Source organism: Castor canadensis, chromosome 3 (assembly GCF_047511655.1).
Source record: "Castor canadensis chromosome 3, mCasCan1.hap1v2, whole genome shotgun sequence".
NCBI classification, from domain to species: domain Eukaryota; kingdom Metazoa; phylum Chordata; class Mammalia; order Rodentia; family Castoridae; genus Castor; species Castor canadensis.
The window spans coordinates 148,752,164-148,764,813 of record NC_133388.1 but is presented as its reverse complement, the minus strand read 5'-3'; the positions used below and the strand labels follow the sequence as shown (position 1 = coordinate 148,764,813).

The 12,650-nt window shown below is 38.8% G+C and overlaps 1 protein-coding gene across 3 annotated transcripts in view; it reads right to left on the bottom strand.

The window, feature by feature from the left end:
- Cpne3 (copine 3) overlaps nt 1–8,023 on the bottom strand; it is a 46,255-nt gene extending 38,232 nt beyond the window's left edge. The window contains exons 1-2 of one of the 3 annotated variants that reach the window (XM_020179168.2): nt 7,881–8,023; nt 355–424 (exon numbers count right to left, since the gene is read on the bottom strand). The gene's annotated coding sequence lies outside the window, so the exon portion shown is untranslated. The remainder of the gene's footprint in view (nt 1–354; nt 425–7,880) is intronic. The other 2 variants (XM_074068798.1, XM_020179167.2) reach the window with 2 other exon arrangements.
- Nucleotides 8,024–12,650: the final 4,627 nt, after the last annotated feature.

The following is a 12,650-nucleotide window of genomic DNA, read 5'->3' as shown; positions in this document are numbered from 1 at the left end:
GTAACTGACCTTTGGATTTTTTTAACCCTTAAACTTAAGACTGGGGGGGTGAGCAGTGAAAGGGGGAAAGGAAAGAGAGTGAGTAATTTCATTCATCTGGATAGTTATTTTCTACAATTCTCAAAGTGCTTTTAAATAATGTATTTTCTCTGACCCTTATGAAAATCTTGTAAATTGGGCAGAATGAGTATTCCTCTTAGGTCATTGTTACGAGAATAATGTTTTAAACATTCAAACATCTGAACTGGTTACCCTAGAATATGCTAATTTTCAGCACATTGTTAAATTTCAAAACAACACATAGTGTCTTTTAGGGAAAAAAACAAGTTTCTTCAAAAAGGTTAAATTACTTACCTAAGGTCAGCAAGCTAATAAAAGGCAGCACTGCTGGGCAACAGTGGCTCACACCTGTAATCCTAGTTACCTAGAAGAATGAGATCAAGAGGATCATGGTTCAAAACCAGCCTGGGCAAACAGTTCACATGACCCTATCTTGAAAAAACCCATCACGAAAAAGGGCTGGCGAAGTGGCTCAAGGATAGGCCAAGTTTAAACACTGCACCTGCTGGGCAACAGTGGCTCATGCCTATAATCCTAGCTACCTAGGAGACTGAGATCAGGAAGATCATGGTTTGAGGCCAGCCTAGGCAAACAGTTTCTGAGACCCTATCTCCAAAATAACCAGAGCAAAATGGACTGGAAGGCAGGGTCAAACAGTAGAGCACCTGCTTTATTAGTCCAAGCCCCAGTCCTACCAAAAATAAATATAAATAAATAAATAAGATGTAGCACCAAAGCTAGAACCCAGATTTTTTTTCCCCATTAATGCCAAAATGTTTTCAGGGCATTAAAGCCTCTAATTAATGTTTACTTATTACAACAGCAACATTATTTAATTGATTCCCTTATTGTTTAATAGTCTATCAAATGTAACAGACATAAATGTTAATATTTAAGCTATAATTATTAATATCTTTCTTAAATAAATGTAATCAGAATAATAGTAGTTTTCCAAAGGCATGGAAGAACTGGAATGGTATATATTTATATAAGAGCAGTTCCTCTTCAAGACAGCCAATTAGCCCGTAGGTTTTCAAGGCTAAAGAAACACTTTCTTGCTAGATGTCTCCACACTTACAGATCTACCATGCCTGTACAGCTAGACCATCTTATAGCAGCAAAATTTATTCTCAGAAACTGTTAGTCAGCTTTCCATCACTGTAACAAATATTTGAGAAAGTCATCTTAAAAGAGGAAAGGTGTATTTTAGCTTATGGTTTCAGAGGTTTCGGTGCATTGGCCTAGTAGCTTTCTTATGTATGATAAGTTAGTCCATCATGGTGGAAACACATAGAGGAAAAAAGGTGCACACCTCATGGTGGCCAGGCAGCAAAGACAGAGTTTGCTTTTATAACAAAGCCCCATTAAGTAATGAATCCAAAAAATGGATGAATCCATTATGATGTGGGGCCCTCATGATCTAATTCCCTCCAAAGGCCCTCTGAACAATGCTGCATTTGGGACCAGGCCTTCAACACACCCCTGGGGGACACTGACGATCCAAACCATAACAGGAATATATACTGCACTAGTAACCAGAGTTTGGCTGGATTTGTAGCTCAGTGGTAGAGTGCATGCTTCAGGTCCTGGATTTAATCCCAGCATCAGAATAAATAAATAAATACCCAGACTTTGAGAATAAAAGTCTTACATTAAATGAATTTAAACTGAACTTGTGTTTAGTAAGAAAAACCTGATGCTTAGAGTTTTTGTTTGTTTGTTTCCTGTTGTTTTTAATCCTAGCCATAAGACACTAGAAATGAGTATGGAGAATTAGGTGAGTCATAAAAGCACATGAAACAGAAAAAAAATGACATGTTTATTTAATACGAAAAAGAGACAAACATGAAGAATCAATGGATGCTGGATGCTGTGTCAGACATATGGTGATGGTGGGCATTGGGCAAGCACTGTAACTTCTCTAGGACTTGTTTGTTTTTCTAACTATTAAATCTAAGAGTTGAGTCAATCCCTTTAGGTAACTCCTAAAGTCTCTTCCAGTTAATATTCTACTACTCTAATTTAATTACAGTGAATATGGAGCTTGTTTAGGAAGTGGTAATATACAATTTGGAAATGAAAGGAGAAAGATGAAGTTTTCCAAACTCATCCTCTATCTCCCACTACTAAAAAAGCTCTATAGGAAAAAATATGTATCTAGATACTTTCCACTACTTAGGTAACTTTGCTTGAAACTGTGATTAAGTTCTCAGAGAAGGTGAAAAAAATACTTCAACAAACAAAAGACAGGGCCCAATCTATGAAGTAGATGCAGCACAATGAGGAAGTGAGTTTTACTATTATCCAAGGAATCTCACATTATTAACTTCTCAACACATATCATAACAGTAAAAAGAATCAGATTTTGGACTTCATTTAAAATAAAGTATTTTCAAGGGCTAGAGATAAAGCTTACTAACAGAAAATGTGCTTAGCATGCACAAGGTCCTGGGTTCAACCCTTTGCGCCTCCCTCCACGCCCTCCCAACAAAAAAAAGTCTCTAGATCTTTGAACTATCATGAGTAAAATCTAAATAGTGATAATACTGCTGATACTTAGATATATACAACTGGGGAAAAAAGGGTTAATACAAAAGCATTGACACTGGATCATTCTTACTTTAAAAGCAAAAGGTATGTACAGTTTTACCTTGTCATTATTGTTACAAAGTGAGCAACAAATCAAGGCTCCTTCCTTAATTTCTCCAGAGAATCCTGAAGATGTGTTATTCTACTCCATGATTCATAGTAAAGTTTACTTAATATGATTTTTAGATTATACTACTTTTGTAATTCCTTGGCTACTGTATATACATGTTAGAAATGTCACTGATTATATTTTCAAGCCTATCAAAGGAATAGTTCTTCATAGGATCACTTAGTGCGGTGTTAAAAGTTAAGCAATGACAACCCCTCAGTACAGTCTCACCTTATGAAATAAGCAGCTTGACAAATTTGGCTATAAAATACATACTTACAAAGTGAATCATCTTTTATCCTCAATAACAATCAGAATTGCATCCCATAGCTGAAAACCCTAGGGTGCTCAGTTGGAAGCTGCTACCTGGCACATCTATTTGCTGAGGCTGACATCCTTTGGGGTTCTCATACTGCTTAAAAACACTTTAAGAACTAAAATCTCCAAGATGTTTAACCAGACTTCAGAACTTCTCATCTGCCCCCAATTCTAGTATGCACTGACGCTGAAAGCGTGCTTTTTTTTTTTTATTCATTCCTATGTACATACATTGTTTGGGACATTTCTCCCCACCCTCCAAGCCCCACCCCTTCCCTCTCCCCCCCATCCCCCTCTTTTCCAGACAGAACCTGTTCTAACCTCTTCTCCAATTTTGTTGAAGAGAAGACATAAGCAATAATAAGAAAGACAGTGTTTTTGCTAGTTTGACATAAGGATAGTTATACAGAGAGATTCCTAGCATTGCTTCCATGCACAAGTGTATTACAACCTGAATTAATTCATCTCTACCAGACCTCTTCACTACTTCCTGGTCACCTTCCCATAGTGACCTCTGTCATTTTAAGGTACTATATTAACTCCTCTACAGTGGACAAAAACACTTTCAAGTGCTGGGTTTCCTACCTTTCCCTATTACCTCATGTATATGCTCTCCCCTTAGCCTGTGATCCATGTCTAATAATATTACTGCATTTGTTTTAGGTCTAAAGTCTGCATATGAGGGAGAACATACGATTTTTGGCCTTCTGAGCTGACTAACTTCACTTAAGATGATGTTCTCCAGTATGCTTTCTAAAACTTGGATTCCTTTCTTCTCTTTTTAGCTGAACATGTATAATAAGACAGGCTGTTCACATTCTGTCATAATCTGCTCCTCTCTAATTCATGGTAAAAAATGATATAAAAATTTCTTTGGTTTAAAGCTGCAACAACTAGTTTCATTCTCAAAGTTTAAAAGTTTGTCAGGTTGACAGTATAGTTCAGTAGTTATTAGTGCTCAGCACTAATAAATAAATAAGTAATAAAATAACAACAAATTATACTTTGTATATTGACTAAAGACTCGAGATATTTAGAAATTTTCTGATTTCATGTTTGCTGAACATATACATTTCAGCTGTTTTCAACTTTCTGGCAAATTCCTTTGATTCCCAATCATGAGTAGTTTAATAGCACTAAATCAATTCATTCAACCAATATTTATGGTCACCTCCTATGGGCTGGGGGCACTAGTCTAAGACACTGGGGAATCAACAATGAACAAATCAGATAAACATCCCTGCCCTCATGAGGTTACACTATAGGGAAACAGATAACAGTGGAGGTAAATAAGTAAAGCATAGAATGCTAAGTGGTGGGAAGGGCTAAGGAGACAAATAAAGCAGGAAAGGGGAGCAAGAAGTATTGAAGGTGGGGTACAACTTTAGATACTTTATAAACTTCTTTTGCCACAACCATCAGGAAACATTTGTTTTCCTTTCCACTTCTTTTTAAGAATTTCTGATCCCTTGCAAAGACAAGTTCCTCTCTCTGTTTGTAGATGGACATTAACATGCACTGATTATCACCTTAACGTCTAGAACTATAGTAAACTAAAAGCTTCAAAATACAGAAGAAGCCTGATGGCACTGTGTATTACAACCACACCTCTACTGGTTTGGTAAGCAGCAGAACTAGATGCAATCTATCTATTTGGTAAGAGGACATTTCAAAATGATTTACTAAAATGACTGTGTTAACATTTCCTTTATTTTTCATGAAGAAATTGTACTAATATATTATCCACCCAGTACATATTGGTAAATGTGGCCATTTACACTGATTTTTCATGTCTTTTAAAACTTACTACTGTATTTTTTGGTAAGCTATTACATATAAAAAGAAAAAACAGCCTCTCCAAATGAATCCATACAAGCCCACTCCCAACAGCTTTCAAATACATTTAAACAAGAATAATTTGCTTAAATATAGTTATCAGAATCTTATAAAAATGAACACCTAATAACTGCTTTTGATTATCACCATTAGAAACCTGAATAATATTTTTAAAAAAATTCTACGTAGATGGAAATTTAACCTTCCTGCCCAACCTTTTATCAAATCTTCCATTAAATAGCCTAATTTATTTGGATTTAAAGCTAGCCAGCAATCCTTACAAGATCAATAAGAACATGAAGGAAAAACAGTGGTGGGAAAGGAGCTAGACTGTAAGTAAGGTGAAGGTAATGCAGGGTATGTGATAGGAATGCCCATTCTGGACTCCTCAAACCTGCTGAGTACCATCAATGGACATGGCATTGATTCTTCCTAAAGATCCACCTCAGATATGCTCTGATGAGCAGTAGTGGTGGCTCATTATAAATATTTAAAGGTCAAAATGTCTCAAAATCATTTTTCTCATCCAACATTATCTTTCTTAGTTTTGCTGACAGGCATACTTTCTAGCATAATAAATCATCAACGAAAGAAAGTTTTGAAAAGAAAAAAAGAAAACTCTTGATGACTGTAGAAAAAAGCCTAGTGAGAGCAACAAAAAAGAAAAATAGCCATAAAACTACATATAAAACTATACCAAGGGTTGGGGATGTAACTCAGTGGCAGAGCATTTGCCTAGTGTGCATGAGTTCAATCCTCAGCAACCCTCTCAAAAACAAAAAAATTATTGCTGGTCTTTAGTGGTGTCCACCTGTAATGCCAGCATTTGGGAGGTAGAGACAGTAAGATCACAAGTTCAAGGTTGGCCTGGATAGACAGCAAAATCCTACTCCAAACAAACAAACAAAAGCTGAACTGAAAACCTACACCAAGAATTAATAGTATGAATAGTCTATATAGTATGAACTGGGTGCTATAAGGAAATAAGTATTCAGGGCAGTAAAGATAGCATTGAAAACAGTATTGATAAGATATTTTATTTATGTTTGTTTAGCAGAACAAACCTGGGGCCTCCTACATGCTATGCAAGCACTTTGACACTAAGCTGCATCGAGCCTAATAAAATATGTAATTGTTAGATTGTCTTAAGTTTTTGTGGAAAGAAGACTATTGTTTATAAAATATTTACAGTTACAGGTAAAAGTAGGAGAGGTATCATTAAGATACACGAAGAAGCAGAGAATCCTTTTGTTTCTCCTATCCTGGAACCTCCTTTTCTTCTAGGGTTAGACCAGAGAGAAGAAATTCTGAAAGAGAATTGTGGGATTTGTGCCAGGGATCTTTCAATCTGTAAGGACCAGACATTCAATTCCACCTCACATCCAGAGAGCCTCAGACTGGTCCAGTCCCTGGAGACTGGACTCTGAAATTTTTCAGTCCAGAGTGGGATGCATTTTTCAATTCACCAGTCAAAAGGAACTGTCTTTTTAAAATTTTTCACAAAGGCAAAAAAATGCCCTGAGTACCATAGAAATTGCCATCACATATGCCATCTGTTCTCAATTCCCTTCTTTCCTACCCTTTGCTGTTTCCTTCTATGTTCTAGGGCCTGTACACATTTGGTTTGGGTGTTGCTAGCAGCACTTGGAGCTGTAGTTTGCTGACCCCAATTAATGACAACAGCAGGATGAATGCAAATGTGTGTGTGTGTGTGTGTGTGTGTGTATACATACATACGTACATACATATAGCACCTTCCTAGTAAGACTGAGGCTCTGAGTTCAATCCCCAGTGCTGCAAAAAAAAAAAAAAAAAGGCCAAGCACATGCCTGTGATTCTAGCTACTCAGGAGACAAAGATCAGGAGGATTATGGTTCAGAGCCAGTCCAGACAAATAGTTCCTGTCGTGAGACCCTATTTTGAAAAAACAAACACAAACAACAAAAAAACCCATCACAAAAAAGAGCTGGTTGAGTGGCTGAAGGTGTAGGCCCTGAGTTAAAGCCACAGTGCCAAAAAAAAAAAAAAAAAAAAATATGGAGCAAAAAGGACTGGAGGTGTGGCTCAAGCAACAGAGCGCCTGCTTTCCAAGTGTGAAACCTTGAGTCCCACCCAAAAAAAAAAAAAAAAAAAAAAAACCTGACTAGCACAGTAGCTCTGGGACACTGTAATCAGTAATTGGTTTATTTAACCCCACATTTTCCTCTATTTGATCATCCATTATAGAGGCAGCCACGAAAATAGTCAAGAGAAGCAAAAGTATAGATGATTATCAAGTGCATCAGGCGCAATGCTAATGGCCACTTTGCTCACTCAAATAAATAAATATAACGGTACTTCCTCCACGCCCCATTTGTAGTGAGTCCAAATCACTCGACAGGCTTTGGAAGCTGGAACAGATACAGGGGCTGCTCGCATACTCCTTCTCACAAAGTCCTTGCTTTATCCGAAATCAGTAGTCAACCTTTTCCCATCTCACCTGGCAGGCTTTCCTCTGCTGCTCTGAAGCACGCCCGGTTCATCTGGTTCTCCAGGAGCGTGGTGCAGTGACCCCATCCCTCTCCCCCCTCCTAGGTGGCACGGGGATTTCGGGGCATGTCACCCTCCTTTGAGTCACAGGATGCACCCTCCCTTTTTTAGGGGGATTCTGGGTACCGAGGTCCAGGTACTCTAGCTCCAGGCCCAGGACGCGCTCGCGGCCCAGGGCTTCGCCCCGAGCCCGGATCCTCCTATAGACGCTAGCCGACCCCGGCCTGATAGGCCGCCGACATCGTCCCCAGAGCACCCGGCCCATCCCTGGTCCCACGAAGCCCAGGGTGCACTTTCACTCCGGGACAGACGGGTCCACAGCCGCGGAGCCTGCGGGCCCGGATTCTCCCCAACAGGACTGTCCTCCTCCCCCGCGAAGCTGGTGGGGTGCGAGGGCCCTGCCACACGGTACCCAAAGCAGGGAGAGGGCCATACTCACGTGCGGGTCTTGTGACTGGAAGTCCGCGAGGATAAGGACCAGGCAGATAGCGTCCGCAAGGTTGCCTGGGCCTCCGGGAGTTTGCAGGAACCTGGGGCTGGACCGGCAGCACGGCGGGGGCGGGGCCCTCTGGAGGCGGGGCCCTGAGGCGGAGGCGTGGCCTGGGGCATGGAGCTCTAGGGGCGGGGCCCGAGCGGGGGCGGGGCCCGGGCGGGGGCGGGGCCGGGGCTCTGGGGCAAGGCTAAGGAGCGCTCTACCCATTCGCAGCCCGCACAGCTCTTCATCCTCCGTACTTAACGACGTTTTAATGAACCTTACTTTTTTTTTTAGTGGATCTGGGGATTGAATTCAGGGCGTTGCGCTTGCAAAGCAGGCGCTCTACCGATTGAGACTCACCTCCAGTACAGGCTGACATTTTAAGACTACTGTAGTCTTTAAGGCATGAAAATAAATTGCTTGCTTCACCAAATAAATTCCTGAAGAAAAAAAATTAAAATATTTGAGAACATTTATATATCTGAATGGAGAAAAACTCAACATGAAAATAGTGAAATACCTGCTCTTAACCATACTCTTTTAGAAAGATTTCAATGTGTGCACTTGCAGGATCATTTTACATCCTTAATTTTCATTGAATCTTTGCAACAACTTTGTGTCATATTTAGTGCCATTATACCTTTTCATAAATGAGAAAGCTATGATTCAGTAACAGAAGATTTAGTAGCTAAGTAGTTGGACTGTTTGCCTAAGTCACAAATCCTACTAAGTAAACTAACCTCAAAATGCATCCCTTGAGAAAGAAAGGAAGAAAAGGATTGACTGCTACTTAGTGCTGTTACTCAACTAAGCAAATGGTTGCTTGAAAATTTAGAATTTCTGACCAAGAAACAGGAGCAAAATCAATAAGCAGACACATTAGAAACTACTTGTCACAAAACCCGACAAATAGTTTGTTTAAATTGAGGAAAGAGAAAAAAAAACATCCAATAGAAATAGGCAAAAACTATATAAGAAATGGAAAATGAAACAAGTGAAGAAATGTAGATATTCCTGAGTAAAAACTTTACTATTGATCCAAAAAGTACCATCTAAACATTTTAAAAATCCTCAGTGCAAGTTATGATTCACTCATTTATTACCACAAACCTACCTAACTCCAACTGTGTGCCTAGCATTATTTGAGAATTACATTAAATCAGTGAGCAAGCAATAGGAGCTTCTATCCTAGAAGAGGAACAAGTAATAAGTAAATTATTAAAAATAAAAGAGATCTCAAGCAGCAAAAAGTGTCACAAGAAAAGGATTGCAAGGTGCTATGATACAGTGGGATCTGAGAAAAATAATGGGAACTTACTTAGACTGGGGACCAGGAAAGCCTCTTTGAGGTCGTGTTACTTGACTTGAGACTTAAAAAATAAGAAACCAGTCATGCAAAGATCTGGGGGCACAGGAATGATAGAGGGGACAAAGGCAGGAACAAAGTCAACAAATTGCAAGCAGAGAAAATGCCTTTGTGGCTAGAGGGAAGATGTGAGAGGAGACCTATATTTATTTATTTATTTATACCAAAGATTGTTGCTTTTATTTTTATTGTTTTATATTTAAATGAAACTATAGTTATTCATTTAAATATAATTTGATTGTAAAGTTCCAAAATTTCTAGAAAACATAGTATCCATACTTAACCTTCAATTTTTGTAGGGAGAAAGTACACACAAGGGGATGGTTTATGCATTTAGCCAAAAAGGCAATTTATCTTTGGCATTATGTCTTTGAACACATAATGCTATAGCTATTCAATGAACTTACTCGTTCTCCTCAGAGTCTAAACTCCATTTTACTTTTGTTTTTATTCATTCACCTAATAATTCAACAAGTGTTGAATGCATGTTATATACCAGGCATAATGCATGTTATATACCAGGCATAATGCATGTTATATACCAGGCATATTGGGGTCTAGACTTAATATCTGGTGGAGAATTGAATGCAGGTTCAAATGAATGAGTACTTACAAAATAGTTGCCTAGATGTTCTACCTCATGGGCTGTTCCTCTTATCTCCTTTGCTTTTAGATCCTATGTTCTCAGGTTTGTGTGTTTGTTTGTGTCTGACTATGTAGCCTATGCTGACCCCAAACTCATGGTCCTCCTGCCTTCACCTCCCAAGTGTTAGGATTACAGGTGTATACAACCAAGCTCAATTGCCAAGTTTTTAAATACAGAAATGTAAAGGGCTTTTTTTAGACCATTTATTTTTTCTATCTTTACTTCCATATTTAGTTACCTAATTAAGTCTCATAGCTTTGAATTTCATCTATGCACTTTTTCTTTTCTTTTGGGTAGGTTGGGGCTTGAACTCAGGACCTTGAGCTTTCAAAGCAGGCACTCTACCTCTTGAGCCAAACCTCCAATCCATTTTGCTCTGGTTATTTTAGAGATGGGGGTCTTGCAAATTATTTGCCGAGGCTGGCCTTGAATCACGATCCTCCTGATCTGACCTCAGCCTCCCAAGTAGCTAGGGTTACAGGTGTGAGCCACCAGCGCCCAGCTGAATTTCATTTATATTCTTTTTCCGGGGAGCGGGGGGGGCCGCAGTACTAGGGTTTGAACTCAGGGCCTTATGCTTGCTAGGCACAAGCTCCACTACTAGAGTCACTCCACCAGCCCTTCATCTGTATTCTCAAGTCATCTTTGACTCTACTGTAGCAGCCCATCTCCATCTGGTCTACTACTTGCTCCCCTTTAGTCTACTCTCAAAACAGTCAGAAGAATCCAATCAAAATGTAAATTAGATCATGTCTATAATCACACAATGAAAATACTGTCCTGCACTACTTCTTGCCCATCTCATCTTTGATCTTATTTACTATCTCCTGTTTGCTCACTCATCCATCTATAGTACACTTACTGTTCATGGAAAATGTCCTTGGCCTTTCCAGAACAGACCTTCAAACTTTCCTCTTCCTCAACATGAAATACTCTGCCTCTCAATAGCCTCATGGCTAACATCTTGGGATCTTTATTCAAAAGTTCTCCTCTCTGACCTTGGCTGGAGGTGTCACTCAATGGTAGAACACTTCCGTAGCATGCATAATTCCCTAGGATCAATCTCCACCACTGCAAAAAAGAAAAAAGTAAAATAAAATTGCAATGCCTACACAGAAATATACTTTATATCCTTTCTTACTTTATCTTCATTGTTAGCATTTATCATCACTTAACATATTACATCTTTGTTATTTATCTTGTTTGCTGACTATCTTTCCCCAACTAGAATATACATTCCACTAAGAATTGTCCTGTTCACTAAATCTAGAAGAATAACAGGCATATTACAGATACATAATAAATAATTGTTGAATGAATGGAGAAACTGTGTTAGGCCCTATTATAAGCACAAAGTCAGACATAGTCATTGAGATACAGAATAATGAAGGCAAATCTTACCAATCCTTATTAACCATGCCTTCAAAGTTATACCAGCATAATAAGTAATTACAAAAGTAAAAATGAAGTTATAAAATATGCTTACTCTCATAAAGGAAATGAAAGTATATTAGGAGGAATCAAGAGAAATTTCTCTGAGAAAGTGACATTTAAGCTGAAAGTTAAAACAAAAATAGAAATTAGTTAGTAAGGAATAGTTGAGTCAGGTAGGGGGAGGAAGAAGTTTTCAGGCTTTGGAATGGGAAGGTTTCCCGATATAGACAATACCATGTAGCGAGACATGAGGATCATGGGAGGAAAGATAAAATAGTGTGGCTGAAACCCACAGAGAGAGGAGAGAGTGGGAGAGAGAAGGAGGGAGAAGGGCAGAGAGAGAGGGAGGGAGAAGGGCAGAGAGAGTGGGAGAGAAAAGGGGAGAAAGAGAGAACATGAGGTTAATGAGACAGGGGCAAGACAGCACATGGTACAGACTTTGAAAGCTACAATAACATAGCAGGAATGGATTTAAAGGAGGGGAACAAAGGGCTGTCTGTAATCTACTTCTTTTTCATTCGGTTCTGGGGATCAAGCCCAGGGCCTAAAATATGCTAGGTAGAAACTCTATCATTGAGCAATACCACCAACTCTTTTAATCTCCCATTTAAACAGATCCCATTTCAGGTTGGGGTTGATGGATCAAGTAGTAAAGCACCTTCTTAGCATGCACAAGGCCCTGGGTCCAATCACAAGCAAAAAACTTTTTTTTAAATCTCATTTTTCCAATCACGAAGCAAAATTACATCAGAAGCCTTATTATGTGAAGCCATGAAAGGATATGTCACATAATGTCCTGCCAAGAATGCATGATCTGAGTTGAAGCATAAGGAAATAACCAAAACACCCAAGATGAAGGACATTGTAAACAGTGACTCTCAAGTATGGTGAACCAAGTAAGTTTGCCAGACAAATACAGAATGTCCAGCTAAATCTGAATTTCAGATAAACAACAAATAATTTTTTTAGTATAAGTATGTATCATGAAATGTGCTATACCACAAATTATTTGTGGGGGCTTTGGATTTAGCTCAGTGGCAGTGCAAGGTACTGGGTTTAAGGTCAGTACCACCATACACACAAAAAATTCACTCTAGCTAAAATATAAGAAATGGGATTGCAGGATTTTCACAGCATCCAGTGGTTAGTAAACATACTATTTAGCATTAATGGAGTATCCACTAGCAGAAATATGTAAAATAAGATGAAAGTGGTCTTTTTTGGGTTCAAAAGAAGTTAGGAAGGAGATCTACATATTTTTTAAAACAATATATTTCAGAAAGAAAGC